Genomic DNA, 15,837 nt, shown 5'->3' on the forward strand with positions numbered 1-15,837 from the left:
TATCCACCACGTGACATTAAGATTAAGTTGATACCACAGTCGGTACATAATACCGAAATAACACCGATATGTAATAGTATAGATCGAGGTTGTGGATCTCGGTCAACACGTTCAAAGGCGACAGTGGATCATTTTAGCAAGAAAGTATCAGAGATTCTTTATTTTGGGACACGGACTATCACGACAGGATACTGGAACAAATGAATAATATCCAGAATATTCTTAAAGGAGATAATCGTACATCGTTATTCTAGTTGACAGCGGGCCAACTAACTTAAACGTCGGAAGGAAGGAACACAAAACATTTATAGACCATAAAATGCCCAGTTCAAATTGCAAATTGGTCGGTCAAATCTACCACTGAAAAGCGAATAGATGCCATATTATTCGGGCAGGACATTGATGGTTACAACAATATGAAAACAAGTACAGGCATCCGATGCAGTGTGGATTTTTCTCTTGCTTTAGAAAGTCCCATGGCCACGGGAAATTTGATTTTGTCCGACAGTTAAACTGGACTCCGCAACATATTCAAGAGATTCTACATTGTCGCGCCCTATGAGCTAGCTGGCGCTCTGACAATGCATCCGCATTACACGCTCAAGAAATTGTTATGCTAAAAGGAAAATCCAAGATGGCTGCGTTTGTAAGCCAAATTGTGGAGCGTCAATGGACGTTTGAATACGCCAAGGAACTAAAACAATACGTTGGAGGTTGATATTTACGGTTTCTGTGGGGGGATGTCATGCCAAGGTGGAAATAAATGCTAAAACCTGTTTTGGGATGCTAGACAAAGTAACTACAAATTTTATACGAAGCGTCTGAGAATGCTAAACCGTAGGGATTACATAACGAAAAGTTCTTCATCAACGGATTAAGGTAAAGTGTAAAAAGAAGAGGCAAATGCTCTTTTAATGTGTGAAGGGAAACAATGTAATCTCTAATGTCGTCAGATAAAGCTTCGAGCCACGAGAGTCATGGGAAACATAACGTGCCACAAGTTGTAGTGGTGGTAGTATATATAATCTTTTATTCCTCCATAGTGAAGAAGAGCTCAGAAAGAAACTACAACATGTATGTTATTTCAGGATTTTTGACTTCAGGCATATTTGAGCCGATATCACGATTTCTTGATTAGCCAAACGCAAGAGTCACAAATGAGTCGCTGGAACACAGCTTTGTACATCATGGTGATGTATTTTCATGCACAGAGTGGAAAAAAACCCAAATCAAGTCCTCTTTGATCAGGAAAGTCATTGTACACGACAAAAGCACTCAGTAAGTTAAGTTGGGTTGGTTCATGGTGTGAATTCAATTGTCGTAGTAATAGTAGTAGTAGTAGTGCAGTAGTAGTAGTAGTAGTAGTAGTAGTAGTAGTAGTAGTAGTAGTAGTAGTAGTAGTAGCAGTAGTAGCAGTAGTAGTGGCATAGTAATAATAATAATGTGTCAGTAGTGTCAAGGTTTTGGCCAGTTAGCAGTCAAAGCTAATTTCATCCAATTTTTCACACTGTTTCAAACTGGGCACTTGTCCCTGACCTTGTCTAGGATGCTGTTGCTCTTCAAAACAACCTTAGCGCTTAAAATTGTCGAAAGTCGATGCAATGGTATGATAGTTACGATCTTTTCGCTAAGATCTCCTCGTACAACGGCACTCAGGATCGTAAGTCAGTGGGTGCACTTCCCATTTGAAGCTAGGGGCAGAGAACTCCTGCCTGTCCTAAGCTTCCAACACGTTTTGAAACAACAATACCATGCACATCATTAAGCAAACGATTTGTTTTTCAGCTAGTAGTTCATTCCTCACTTTTAAGATTGGGGGCGTGGGTGGTGGTTTGTCATTCCGAAGGCCCGGGTTTGATTCCTCATATAGATACAATGAGTGAAGTTTTCTCAATTTCTGGTGTCCCCCCGCCGTGATATTGCTGTGGGACATTACAAAAGCGGCGTAAAACCATACTTACTCACTCACTCACTTTAAGATACAAATACGACAAATATATCATTAGACGTGTTCAGCGAAACAGCCAATGGAGGTACACAGAGCACTGTTACCGTTGTCGAGATTTTGTTTGCGTATGTTGTCGATAATTTGATACATGTATCGATCATGTCCACAGCTTCGCCAGACGTTCTGTAAACAATCAGCCTGCGACTCAATCTATAATTACTTGCTTTTTTAAATATGTGAGACATTGAAATTATAGTTTTGTAATTTCGTTGACCGGTGGAACAGGACACTGAGTCTCCCTCCTGATTAAGCATTCTACATTATTTTACCAATTTGAAATGGAACAGCTACATACACACAACACAATGTTACGTTGTTATCCCATATACCCGTGAAGATCCGGGTAAGAATTGGTCTCTGTAACCAATGCTTGTCGTAAGAGGTGACACTAACGGGTTCGGGTGGTCAGGCTCCCCTGATTTGAGTGACATGTCGTATCCCAGTTGCAGTAGATCGATGTTCATGCTGTTTATCACCGGATTGTGTGGTCCTGGCGCGATTATTTACAGGCCGCCTCCATATAGCTGGAATATTGCTGAGTGTGACCTGAAACAATAAAAATAACGTAAATTTATGGAAACGTATGGAAGTCTCCAATATATACTGAACATTAGAAACGCACCACACTAAAATGCACTGACGGTGCCTGATATATGGTACATTTCCTAGTCTGCCGGGGATATTTCTGTATTATATGAGTGGTGCGTTTCTAATGTTGTTCAGTATATTAGTGTTGGGAATTGGTTAAAATCTCATAACTGATGATTGATCCATTACAAACCGATCAATGATCGAAAATAATTGGTTAGCGTCATGCATCAAATGTTCCTGTTATCTCTTCTTAATGCACACACAAAAAAATAAAGAATAAACATGTAGTAATTTGGGTTTTTTGCAAATTGATTTAAATCGTATATTTAAAGGATGATTTGTTTGTTAGGAACATAGATTTTCTGGATTCTTTAAGATAAATTCAATTATGACTTTGGAACGAGCTTGTAGTGCTTATGAAATGTAAATTTAATGACACAGACAAAACAAACCTTGTGAAAAATATTGTTGATGCAACACAAGTGTTTCAAAATAGTAACCATCACCGGACCAAAAGCCGGATAGTACACAATTGAAATATACGTGAATAAAGTGATTTGCGTACGCTTCCCGAACTTTGGGCGCTTATTTGTATGAAACTGAACCTTGAAACATATGCTAATTTGTATATTGTCGTATGCACAAGGTCCAATTTCATGTACGCTATGACAGGATTTTGCAGACAATTCCTACACATGAATAGAAACTTTAATACCTCAGAAAATACTTGGTCATCGAGTATTTCCAATACATTACTTTCAATTGTAACAGATGGTTAAATTTCCGATTTTTTTTTTTCTAGTTTACTAAGGTTGAAGTATGGATATTTTCTGTAAGGGGAAAACATTTGGAAATTTTTAAATTTTCAAATGTTTCCGACTTATGTATCATTCCGGATATCAAGGGTGTGTATTGGAACAGTTTTGTGTGTGTTCATGTTACCTGTATTAAATGTAAGATAAGATGGTCACAGAATTTCCCAATATGTGCGAAGCCACTGGGCTCACAATGTTACATGTTTACAAATGCTGTAGCCTTTGACATAAAGGTTCATATGACCTCATTAAGCCTCTTCAGACCAGGATCAGCCTAAGCAAAACATTGTTATGCAAACGGACACGTTTCATGTCAGGTCACCAGCTTAATCACTTCCCGTAAACCTGTTGTCAGTCCCTTCAGACAAATGTGAGTGGGGCAAAAGGGCTTTTAGACAGATTTTGCGTTTGTTTTACATGTTTTCATTCACGTTGGGGTTTCATAGATGCTTAGGCTATGCAATTATATATAGTATGACCCTTTTCCGGTTCATTGTGGTTACAAAAAACATTACAATAAGCGAGATGCGATTCCTCCATTAAGTCAATTCAGAAATACTTGTACTAGCAAAAAATGCTAAAACTTACATTGCTAATGGTTACTTGGGCACAACGTTGTTGTAACTTGTCGGTTATCCCAAGCTGCCTGTGTGGCGCAAGGTTAATAATAATATGACCTATTATACCACCGGGTAGCCATTTTCTATTGGGTGAATATTCTTAATATTATGAGTGTATACATTTCTTCTCTTCTCTCTTCTTCTCTCTCTCTGGTCTCTGTGTGTGTGTGTGTGTGAGAGAGAGAGAGAGAGAGAGAGAGAGAGAGAGAGAGGAGAGAGAGAGAGAGAGAGAGAGAGAGAGAGAGAGAGAGATGGATACCTCATATAGATTAAACAAAGGTATTACGACTAGGCTTCAAGTGAATCCCATTAGCAGGCTTGATTCAACTTAACCTCCTCACACATATACGTTCTGTTCTATATGTCGGGCTATACATATATTGTGTCGAAACACATTATTAAAGAAACACCAAGATGAGGCAGCATAAACATTTATTTATTTATTTATTTATTTTGTAATTTAAATTTTATTTCTGAATCCCTGTTACAGTCAAAACTAAGCAGCCAGGGACAGCTCAGTCTGAAGATACACAGTAATTTAATGGGATACAGGTGGAATTTTTTACGAAACAAGACAATCAATATTTTGTAAACACCCAAAACAATGGAGGTAGATCGGACATATCCTCCATGGGGAGATCTACCTGGTTTAGAATCTTATTCATTGAACACACGCTATGCTGATCAGAAATATTGACACTTCTTACCTCTGATGGAATAAAATTGCCTAGGCCAGTTAACGAACTGGCACTTGTTTGCAAGGTATGTTTCATCGTGTGACCATTTATTGTTTGTTTCCATTTTGCCACAATCAAACATATACTTTATATTGCCAGGCAGTTAATCGTTACTCGCATGACGAGGTCAGTGAGAGTGCTGACATCTGGCGGACATATGCCGGGTTGGTAGGCCCAGTTTGTACGTATTCTAAATAGTCTCTGATCGACATACGTGAAACGGCCAAGCTGACCTGGACTGATAAGGCTGTCTAATCTGCTGGCCGGGGTCACTAGACTACTGACGACTTGGGTGACATCGTCTGTGCAAAGTACGCCCCCTGATCTGGGACAGGGTACTTGTAGATGCAGCTTAACAAACACTGATAACGTTCACAACACCGCACACGCCATGGTCTCTGGGTGTATTGTCGGGCTACCGGGACACTGCGACCCGCCCACAGTGATGGTGGTATGTAGCAACTACACCACCGCACTGGCCTGTATTCACCGGTATGACACACCTACTTCAGTCGGTGTTCATCAAAACATGATTGAAAGGCATTAGTATTGTACAGCTGTTCTACGCGGAGTGAGTTTGGTTGTACGCCGCTTTAACAATAATATTCCAGCAATATCACGGCGGAGGACAGCAGAAATGGTCTTCATAAATTGTACCCATGTGACCTGACTCGTGTGGAAAACATTCACGGTGGGATAGCCTAGTGGTTCAAGCGTTCGCTCGTCACGCCGCAGACCCGGGTTCGATTCTCCAAATGGGTACAATTTCTGGTGTCCCCAACGTGCTATTGCTGGAATATTGCTGAAGGTGGCGCAAAACCAAACTTACTCTACTCACTCGTGTGAAAACATGACACGCCACCAACTCCCCGTTCTGATAATGTGACACTATTGGGCGTCTGTTGGCCAAGGTACGACGACGCCGACAACGTGGCCGTCCATCACGGAGAGATGAGCTGTATGTGGATGCTATCTAATCGTCCAACAAATTCCAGCGTACTCCATGAATTTCATATTTGCAGTTCGATTTCATAGATCCCGGTTTCTGATCAATCGATCCTGTGCCCCTGTTGTTTACTTGGGACGCAAATTGGTCGTCAACAGAATGGGATTTTAGTGTACCTGCTCAGCAGACCCTAATAAGAGGAGGCAGTAGGGTAGCCTAGAGGTTAAAGCGTTCGCTCATCACGCCGAAGGCCCGGGTTTGATTCCCCACATGAGAGACAACAACTAACCCAAACATAACTTTGTCGGAAAGGTTTTTATTACTCGCCCGTGTAGATACTGCAGTGTAATATTTTACAGCAATATTACACTAGTGTAATAATTGCTAGACGTATGACGTCATAATGGTTTACAGCTATGACGTCACAATGCTAATACCTCTGTCACAATGGTATAAATAGAGAATACTAAACGATGTCCCGTGTAATAACATATTTATGAAACGAGTGAATGATTTGGTATCTAACGAGCGAAAGCGAGCGTCCCTCGTGCTTTAACTATAATACTTCAGGGCAAAGTGTGCTTTATTACACTATACATAGTGGTAGAGCCGAACTGTATTTTAAATCTTATATGGAACTCGGGGTCGTATCCATGGTATATTATTATATTGACGTCCATTCGTTCCTTACAAAATACCTCCTGAAATTGTTAGCATTGGACAGACGCATCGCATTGTGAAATATCGCGTACGTTACCGCCTAGTAGGTATTGGCCTATATTATGCAAAATTCAGTAACAGTGACGAGGAAATAGTTTAATTTACTTCTCTTGTATACGCTTTAATACCTTTGTATACTGATATATAATTAGTTTTAGATATTCAAACATTGTGTTATTTTAGCGGCAGCAGTCTTCACTATTGCACAATATATACAAAATGACCGTTAATTAAAGTACCACCCTACCTTATTTTGAGGTTATCACCAGATTTTCCATATCTTGCCCCGTACCATCCTGTTGAAACGCCCTTATATCTGACTGAGGCCGTTAGGCAACTAAATCTGACGTCATTTTCATGACCTCATGGAACACACGACGTCATTTTATTGTGTTACATTCCATGGCGTCGCACATTAAACTGAGGGTCAGATATCGGTTATTTTTCCCGCTCGGAACAGGGAAGATATGGTTTATCTTGCTGGACCCAGCGTTTTCGCCGATATCGGTGTAGCAAAACAATGCATATACGGGGAAATTATTACCGTATTAAGTGATAAAAGTATGAAAACACTTACATTGTTGTTATACATGCTTTAAAACCATATTCAAAACTGAACAAAACTTCTAAACAAATGCAAAACTGAATTTGAATTTGGTAATACGTTACCTGCAATCTGAGAGGAATACGTCAAAATGTTAATATAAACAATAGCGGAAAGGTATGGTCACCATGACTATGCCACCAATCCGTCAAATGATTGTTGTGATACCACCACCGCACTCTCCTCCTACCCAGAGTTCCATGCGGCGCCAGCTATAGTATGTTATGTTAAAGTCATCGCTGTGCCGGACTTGACTGACTGACTGAGTTTGGTTTTCCGCCGCTTTTTAGCAATATTCCAGCAACATCACGGCGGGGACACTGCGGAATGGGCTTCAGTTTCAAATTGTACCCATGTGGGGATTCGAACCTGGTCTTTCGGCGAATGACGAGCCAACGCTTTGGAACCATCATACCTCCCCACCGCCCCACGCTGTGCCGGGAGCGTGCGGACCACCACCGATGACCAGTGCGATTTAGCTTACCCTCGTATTGGATAACGTCCGCCAATCCGCCAGAGGATCTCCAGCCTTGAACTTGGCGGGATAGTTCCAAAGATGGGTCTATATCGTATTCGGCTCTGTTGGCCGTGACAACGTTTCAATGTCGTTGTTTCGGTAAATGGGCGATGCTAAAAGCGGCGTAAAACAACAATGCTCAGTCACTCGTGTACGACAGAGACTGCCTGTAAATTATCATTTAAAAAGGTTTTGAAACAAATGTTGAGAGTTTAAAAATTATAAACCTCTCTATAAACGGTAAGAACCAAAATGACAGTACCCCTTCTTGCAGTGCACCCATTATATATTTAATATGATCTGACTCAATGCTCTGGTTGTTGAAGACTATAAGTGCTGCCCGTTCTGAAAAGTCCGGTGAATATACATGAACCATCCCCCATGGCAAACATACTTTGAAAGAAAAAACACGTCTGTATACGTAAAGAGCTTTGGTGCGATGAATTCAGGGCATTGGCGATCACGTTCATGCAATCAAAGACCTCTGTGCCACAATTTGAATTCCCTACAAATCTTGCAATTTCACGTGTTCAACTGTGTTGGGATCCGTTCGGTTCATCCCCTGTTCATTCTCGATTTCACTGGTTACCGCATAGTTTTACGTATTTCATGTAACCGTGAAGACCCGGCTTAGATGTTTCTTCACTAACCCATGCTTGTTGTAAGAGGCGACTGACGGGATCGGGTGGTCAGGCTCGCTGACTTGGTTAACACACGCCATAGTATCCCAATTGCGTAGATCGATGCTCATGCTGTTGATCACTGGATTGTCGGGCCAAGACTCGATTGTTTACAGACTGTCGTCATTTAGCTGCAATATTGCTGAGGTAACATTATACACAACAAACAAATAAAACGTATTTCATGCTCCGTTACGGTCGATTTAGAGAAAAGTTTCGCTCGTAGGTAATGAATATTAGGTATACAACTTAGGGTTGCATAAAATGCGCTGTGTTAGTGAACGTCACGCGTGAATCGACCACACCAGGCAATCCAGCTGCAGTATGAATTCCACGAGTGTATGTACTGATCGAAATGGAACAGTCACGTGTTAATCTTGTGTGACCGTGAACGCGACTTCGAGTGAACGCTACATCGAACGCTATTAATATGGCTGAAGTGTGATACGGCAGAGGTGTGAGTGATTGTAGTTTTACGCCGCTTTTAGCAATATTCCAGCAATATCACTGCGGGGCCCCAGAAATGGGCTTCACACAGTGTTATCCCACAGCCCCTATTCGGTTTGAGTGATGCGCAGGATTGATAGTGAGTAGTGAGTGAGTATTGTTTTACACCGCGTTCTGTAATATTCCAGCAATATCACTGCGTGGGGACAACCAGAAATGGGCTTCACACACTGTGCCCATGTGGAGAATCGAACCCGGATCTTCGGCGTGACGAACGAACGCTTTAATTATGCCCATCTTCCACACAAACCACGAATCGCCACGAACTGATGGATTTGAGGATTCGTAGAAATGTGCATTGTTGCTGGTTCAATTCATGACGCTCTACGATTCCGTTACGATACAGGCTGGCTATTCTCGAAATGTTCGTAGCGCTACGAACTTCTTAAGTCCATTCTTAACACATTGGCTACGATCAAAGTTAAGAATTCTTAGGGTTACGAACGTTTCGAGAATAAGGGCCCAGGTACGATAGAATTACGAATATTCGTATTATTCGACTGGAATCGAACCACCTTGGTGCTCAAGAATTGCAAGAACTGACTACGACTATATACGAATTAGTTACGAACTTAACGAACTGATTACGATTCATCTACGAATCCGCAAATTTGTCAATTCGTGGCGATTCGTGGGATTCGTGGTCTGTGTGGAACACGGCAACCATACCCCATCATATGTAAGAGGAAAGAGGAAATCAATGGATGAAATGCTGCCAAAGATAGAATCTGTTCTTATAATCCGTAGTCACGGGTTCCTGACAGGCTTAAAGGATGTTAATCTACAAACGGGGTAGCCTAGTGGTTAAAGTGTTCGCTCGTCACGCCGAAGACCCAGGTTCGATTCCCCACACGGGGACAGTGTGTGAAGCCCATTTCTAATGTCCGGCGCAGTGATATGCTTGAATATTGTTAAAAGCGGCGTTAAACTAAACTCACTCACTCACTCACAAACAGAATAGTATATATCGCTAGGTTACTCGTACACTTGAAGGCACGTGAAACGTGGCGTAAAACAATCCTCTCCCACTCAGTAGTCACTATCACGCTTGCGTATCACTAACCCACTACAAACAGAATAGGGGCGGTGGGGTAACCGAGGGGTGAAAACATTCGCTCGTCACGCCGAAGACCCGGGTTCGATTCCCACATGGGTACAATGTGTGAAGCCCATTTCTGGTGTCACCCGCCGTGATATTGCTGGAATATTGCTAAAAGCGGCGTAAATCTAAACTCACTCACTCACAAACGGAATAGGAGATCACAAGGTTACGCGTTCATTAAAGACACGTAAACGTGCGACCACGTAACGCCCGACCTCTTACAAAGGTAGCATGTTCAGTGTTTTTACTTTACGACACGACAAACTGAAACGACAGCGTCATTTCTTGGTCCTTGGGGCATTTGTCACAAGGCGAGGGGATCATAAGTTACAACCGCATCTTTAAAAGGTCAGGAATATTTGTAAAACCGAGCATGCCCTTGATCCGAAAATTTTTAAAGGTCGTCATATGACTCTTGCACTAAATTTGCATCAAGGTGACATCATTCAAGGTTAAAGTAAAGCTTTTTAAAATTAAATACTGTATGGCAGATACGTGGAGGACAAGCTATGCCAAAAATAGCAACAAATGTCATCTAAAGTTTACTCCGACAACGTGAAATTCTGGGCTTATAACACGTATTTAAATATTGGGAACGTTTCACTCCAAGGGTAAGATCAGATAAGAGTGAGTGAGTTTAGTTTTACGCCGCTTTTAGCAACTATCCAGCAATATCACACCAGAAATGGGCTTCACACATTGTACCCATGTGGGGAATCGAACCCGGGTCTTCGGCGTGACGAGCGAACGCTTTTACCTACTAGCCTACCCCACCACCCCTGTTTCATAGTAAATCCGAGCATGCCATTTATCCGAGGATTTTAAAGGGCGTTAATAGTTGCATCTAGATTCTATCATTCACGGTCTAAGCAAAGCTTTTAAAGGTTTTATGGCAGACAAGTAGAGGACACTGCAAGATTTGCATAAACAGGGTTCAGACAAAATGCCGATGCAATTCTCAAAAGTTCCCCTGCTTGTTCAGGTTAATATTTAAATTGTCTTCACCTGAATTCATGGACGCTTGATATTGATAGAGTTCAAAACTTCCAGAAATTCTGCTTATAGCAGAGATTTCATCGATCACTTGATTGTCTGGTTTGTTGACAGGCCGCGGTTGCAGAAATACTGCTGTGCTTCAGGCTAAAAAAAAAAAATAATAAAAAATAATAATAAGAAGAACAAATAAATACCAGCACGTTTTGTGAATGGAGGTGCTACCGGTAGGGCTGGTGATACTTAACCTATACTCGAACACCTGGTGTCATCACTGACTTTCAGTTATCCATTCATGTAATTTCACAGCTATTCATCCTGTTACACCAAAAGGAACTTGTTTCTGAGGACTGGGTATTCTTTTGCAATGACCCTTTACCAATGATTACGGATATTTTTTATTTTGCTACTTGTTAAAAATCGAGGAGAATCGTTAGTAAATGAACGAAAACATAATTTCTACATACAGATACATGTACTTACACAACAGGTTCTCTCTATGTACATACATCAGCCCGTTAGTGAGGTGAGGTGAGGTGAATTGGGTTTTAACGTCGCACTTGAGAATATTTCGCTCATATGACGACGTGCATGCGTGTGTATGTGTATGTGCGGCTGCTTGTACTACCCCAGACTTAAGCTGGTTTTATAGTGCTAGCCTACTGAGATACCATGCCGCAGTGAAGCATGAATACCATATTCAGACACATTATACTGACTCCGAGCCAACCAGTCCATGTTGTACCCATTAATGCCGAGCGCCAGACAGAGACCAACAAGTACCATATTTTAACGTCTTTTTGGTTTGACGCGACCGGGGATCGAACCCGCGGAAGGTCGCTCTCCGGGCGGACGCTCTAACCACTACACCACGGAGGCGGTCAGCCCGTTAGTGCCTTGATGGGTAGAAATGCATGCAAGTCACTCATATCTAGGTTAAATATCCAGCATATAAAGTTTCAAACAGTGATCACCTCAATAATTTTTTTGTAGTTTGGTTTTAATCTTTGCCACTTGCATTCACAACTATTTGACCTTTTGCTCGGTGTCCACGACATTTACATGGCAAAAGGGTTTGACATTTTGTACTTTACTGTAGAAATGTTTCGTAACGATTCAATGTTGACTTTGGTAGAAAAAAAGGTGTAAACCGGGCACATGGGTTCCTGTGACACTGGGTTAAAGTTGACGACCTAGTGCATATGTCAGTGTGTCGCTGAGTTACACGCAAGACCTAATTACACGAACAACACTTTATTCCCTACGTTTACGACAATTTTGAAGAGGATGATCAATAACTACAAGAAAAAGTATTTTCTTTTCAATAAAATTTAAAATCCTTAAAATTTGATGAAACGTAACGTTTTGTTAATGTTTAAAAAATATATGTTACCATGTTTTTTCCCAAAGTATAAAGCTTTCGACAACTGCATCCTAAGGGGTTTATTCAGCAACCAGAAGGACAATAAGCCTAGTGGTTAGAGTGGGCGCTCGTCATACAAAAAAACCCAGTCCAATTCCCCATATGTGAAGCCCATTTATGGTCTCCCTAGAAATTTCCCCGCCGTCTTCTTCCTGGAATATTGCGAAAAGTTACGTAATGACTCACTCACTCACAGTTCAAAGAGGTGTAAGAATGAAATCACGCACTCCTATACTCCTATGCAATGCTTTGAAGTCTTACAGAACAGAATAGTTCTATCTTGCTCATGATCATTTCAAAAGTTTTCAAATACCATGTCAAAAATAATTAAACAATCTTCTTTTCTATATTTTCAGTCAGGACGTCGTTCCGATTGTGATGGGCGCGCACCCGGAAGACTACGAGGAAGTTGCACCACCGCATTCCTATATCCACGTGGAGAACTTCAAGTCAGCGAAAGAATTAGCTGAATATATGAAAATGCTGGATAAAAATGACGAACTTTATAATGAATATTTCAACTGGAAAGGGACCGGCGGTTTCCTAAACACCAAATTTTGGTGTCGGTTGTGTTCACTGGTCAGTGATGATAAGAAGCCGAAACGGATTGTTGAAAATTTAGAAAATTGGTGGAGGTCCACTGATACATGCCACGATGGAAGATGGACAGATTGAAGGGTGGTCACGTGTGATAATTTATGTCTGTGCGTGAGTGAGTGAAGATGATTGAATGATTGAATCTATGTTGCATAGATGCTTAGGCTTTCAGAGTAACCTGTATACTAGTGCAATGGCTAGAAGATGATATTTTTCTACGATGACTATAGATTGGTAAAATGAATAAAATAATGGTAACCATTTCCGCCTCATGGTTATAAATAGAGAATCTCACCCAAGTGTCTACAGATATCAACTATATCAACACGAGTTGATAAAGTTACAAATATCCGAGGCTTGCCGAGAGGGTGTAAACAAGGTCGTATGGGCTACGACCTCCTAAATTTGGGAGGTTTTTGTGAAACGCGGGCGGTCGCTGACAAGGGTACACAGGATTTTGCGAGGACTCTTCCCTTGATTCAGGGATCGTTTGTACATAAATATGAAATGTAAGTAATCAGAGTGACTCTGACTATCTGTGTATTGTTATATGTTTTCACAAAAGCCTCCTACATTTAGGAGGTCGTAGCCCATACGACCTTGTTTACGACCCTCTTCCGACCTCCTTCACGACCGTTTCACAAATTTTTTGAAATTCAGTACTCCCAGTAATTATCCGATTTTCACATTTGAAAACATACTGTCTACACTGTACAGCAAATAATGCTGTGAATCGTGATTTTGTATTGTGTATAAAATGGCGACATTTACGATGAAGCCTATTTTGAAAGGTTATTTAAGCACTTTAGCTTTGTCTGAGATTTTAGTGGATGGTATCAAGAAACAGGGAATTTCCCGCAGAATACAAAACTGTGAAGTATATTTGTGTGCGTGACATATTATAGAATTTTATTGGACTTCATAGTGAGGGTTGAAGAGGAAGGACATATGTCCCTGTGGCACCCAGGGTTTTTTAATCAAGTCCAGATACACGGCCAGAGCACTAGCGGTGTCGCGGAGTATTCTTGACACACTAGCTCGGGATACTCCATGGAGATCCCCGATTTCACTGAGGAAAACCCCTTTTGCCAAATACGTCTGTGTACACAACACTTGCAGGGAGGTCGGAATAGCATGTGAACTTTCTGCACAGTTATAAAAACAACATGAGTGTCGAGCACGTTCGGCCTGTCTCAAAATTTCTGAGGTCTTCTTTGTTGGCGCGTTTTAATCACTTGCAGTGCCATAATCGTTGACGCCATCTTTGTAGTGTTTACGACCTCCTAAAGCATTTACGACAGGTCAATCGGGGTCCTAAATTTTGGGCTGTTTACGGCACAGTGTAAATATACGAGGTCTTTGTGAAACAGGGTAAGAAAGTAAGAGGTGGTCTACGACCTGCTTTACGAGGTCGTACCGGTAAGAGGGCTTTGTGAAACGGGCCCCAGGATTTCATTCGTTTCATTAGTTGTGATGTCACAATACACTGTCCAATTCATTACCGATCCTATGACCACACCACCACATAATGTTATCGTGTTGTTGCAATTCCACCCTAAATATCTCAGTTCCCTACGTTGTTCAGGGTGACAATACGGGGATGTTCCTTCAACTGCCGGAATCTCATTTATCTGTTGTTTATGAGTGAATTGGGTTTTACGCCGCTTTTAGCAATATTCCAGCAATATCAAGGCGGGGGACATAGGCTCCACACATTGTACCCATGTGGGGAATCGAACCCGGGCCTTCAGTGTGACGAGCGAACGCTTTAACCACTAGGCTACCGCCCTGTCGTTTATGAGACGAAGTGTGGTTTGCACATGTTCTAAAAACAGCTCTATATACAATCAAAATATAACATTTATTCATCTTGATATTGGACACACAAGGAAGTTCCAACATGAGCAAGTAAAAGAAGTTTGTGGGAGTGAATTTATTTTATACATTTTCAACACGAAAAATGACTCAACGCATTCGGCCAAGAACAAGGCCTTTAAAGAACATTCTATCTAAACATGTCGCATTTGTTATGGATTCCTATATTCAGCTATAGTATTCAAGTATTGTGATATATTTGATTATTATTTACAGAAATGTATTAACACAGCAACAGGGTTCAACCGTACACAAGGGGGGACGAAATTAGCTTGAATATAACACGCTGTTAATAAAGGAGACACGCGAGACCCATTTCATATGTGTACTAATGTATAAAGAATCAGACTCTCCACAAATAACTCTCCACAAGGCTGTACCTCAAAACTTTCCACAGGCAGCTTTCGTGTCGAGCAATACTCCAACAGCTCCAGATTGTTTAACGTTTAAGGTACAATCCACCATGCCGCCTTTATCAACATTGTCATGTGACTCTTTGACGTAGTTTGATCAAGGTTACAATATTCGCAGCCGTAGAAAAACTTTCAGATAGATTTATGTTAGACATTTTATGATTGGAACCCAATTCACTATGTTCCCGATATTTTTTCAGGAGATGTATTGACTAGACTTTGCGTGTGTTTATGACGTATACCACAGTTAGGCAGGATACACGCATCTATCCGCAAACACCTGATATCATCTCTACTTGGCAGTGAGTCATGCACACAGTGTACAACTCCTGGCACAGATTTCTTGTGGCTGTGAAAAGGATTTGTCGCGTTTGTTACCACGCCTCATGGAGGAATATTGTCCCCGATCTCACTTTTTAACTTCTTTCCCCAACAAAATAACCAGGAGACATGCAATACCCTTGGTCTGTATTTTTGCAATTGCTAATTGATTTGTATTGTTTGTTGACAAAGACTACTCGGGATGCGTTCGCGCATGAAACATTAACCCTGCCCAGTACACATCCCTTTCTGTCGACACTCTCAAGACCCCGACACACCTGAACAATGGACAGCTTGTCAAAGCTTCCAGCTGACTTCAAGCTGCACTGAATAGGGCATCATTATTTCTATGTGTTACATGATAAAGC

General features: G+C 41.3%; 1 long non-coding RNA gene across 1 annotated transcript; it reads left to right on the forward strand.

The window, feature by feature from the left end:
- The first annotated feature begins 15 nt into the window (after positions 1-15).
- On the forward strand, positions 16-12,889 carry LOC124276924. Its single transcript, XR_006898693.1, has 2 exons — positions 16-879; positions 12,620-12,889. It is a non-coding gene; the product is annotated as an uncharacterized LOC124276924 (long non-coding RNA).
- The last annotated feature ends 2,948 nt before the right edge of the window (positions 12,890-15,837 follow it).

Source organism: Haliotis rubra, unplaced genomic scaffold (genome assembly GCF_003918875.1).
Source record: "Haliotis rubra isolate DU_JTF1 unplaced genomic scaffold, ASM391887v1 Scf2153, whole genome shotgun sequence".
In the NCBI taxonomy this organism is placed as follows: Eukaryota; Metazoa; Mollusca; class Gastropoda; order Lepetellida; family Haliotidae; genus Haliotis; species Haliotis rubra.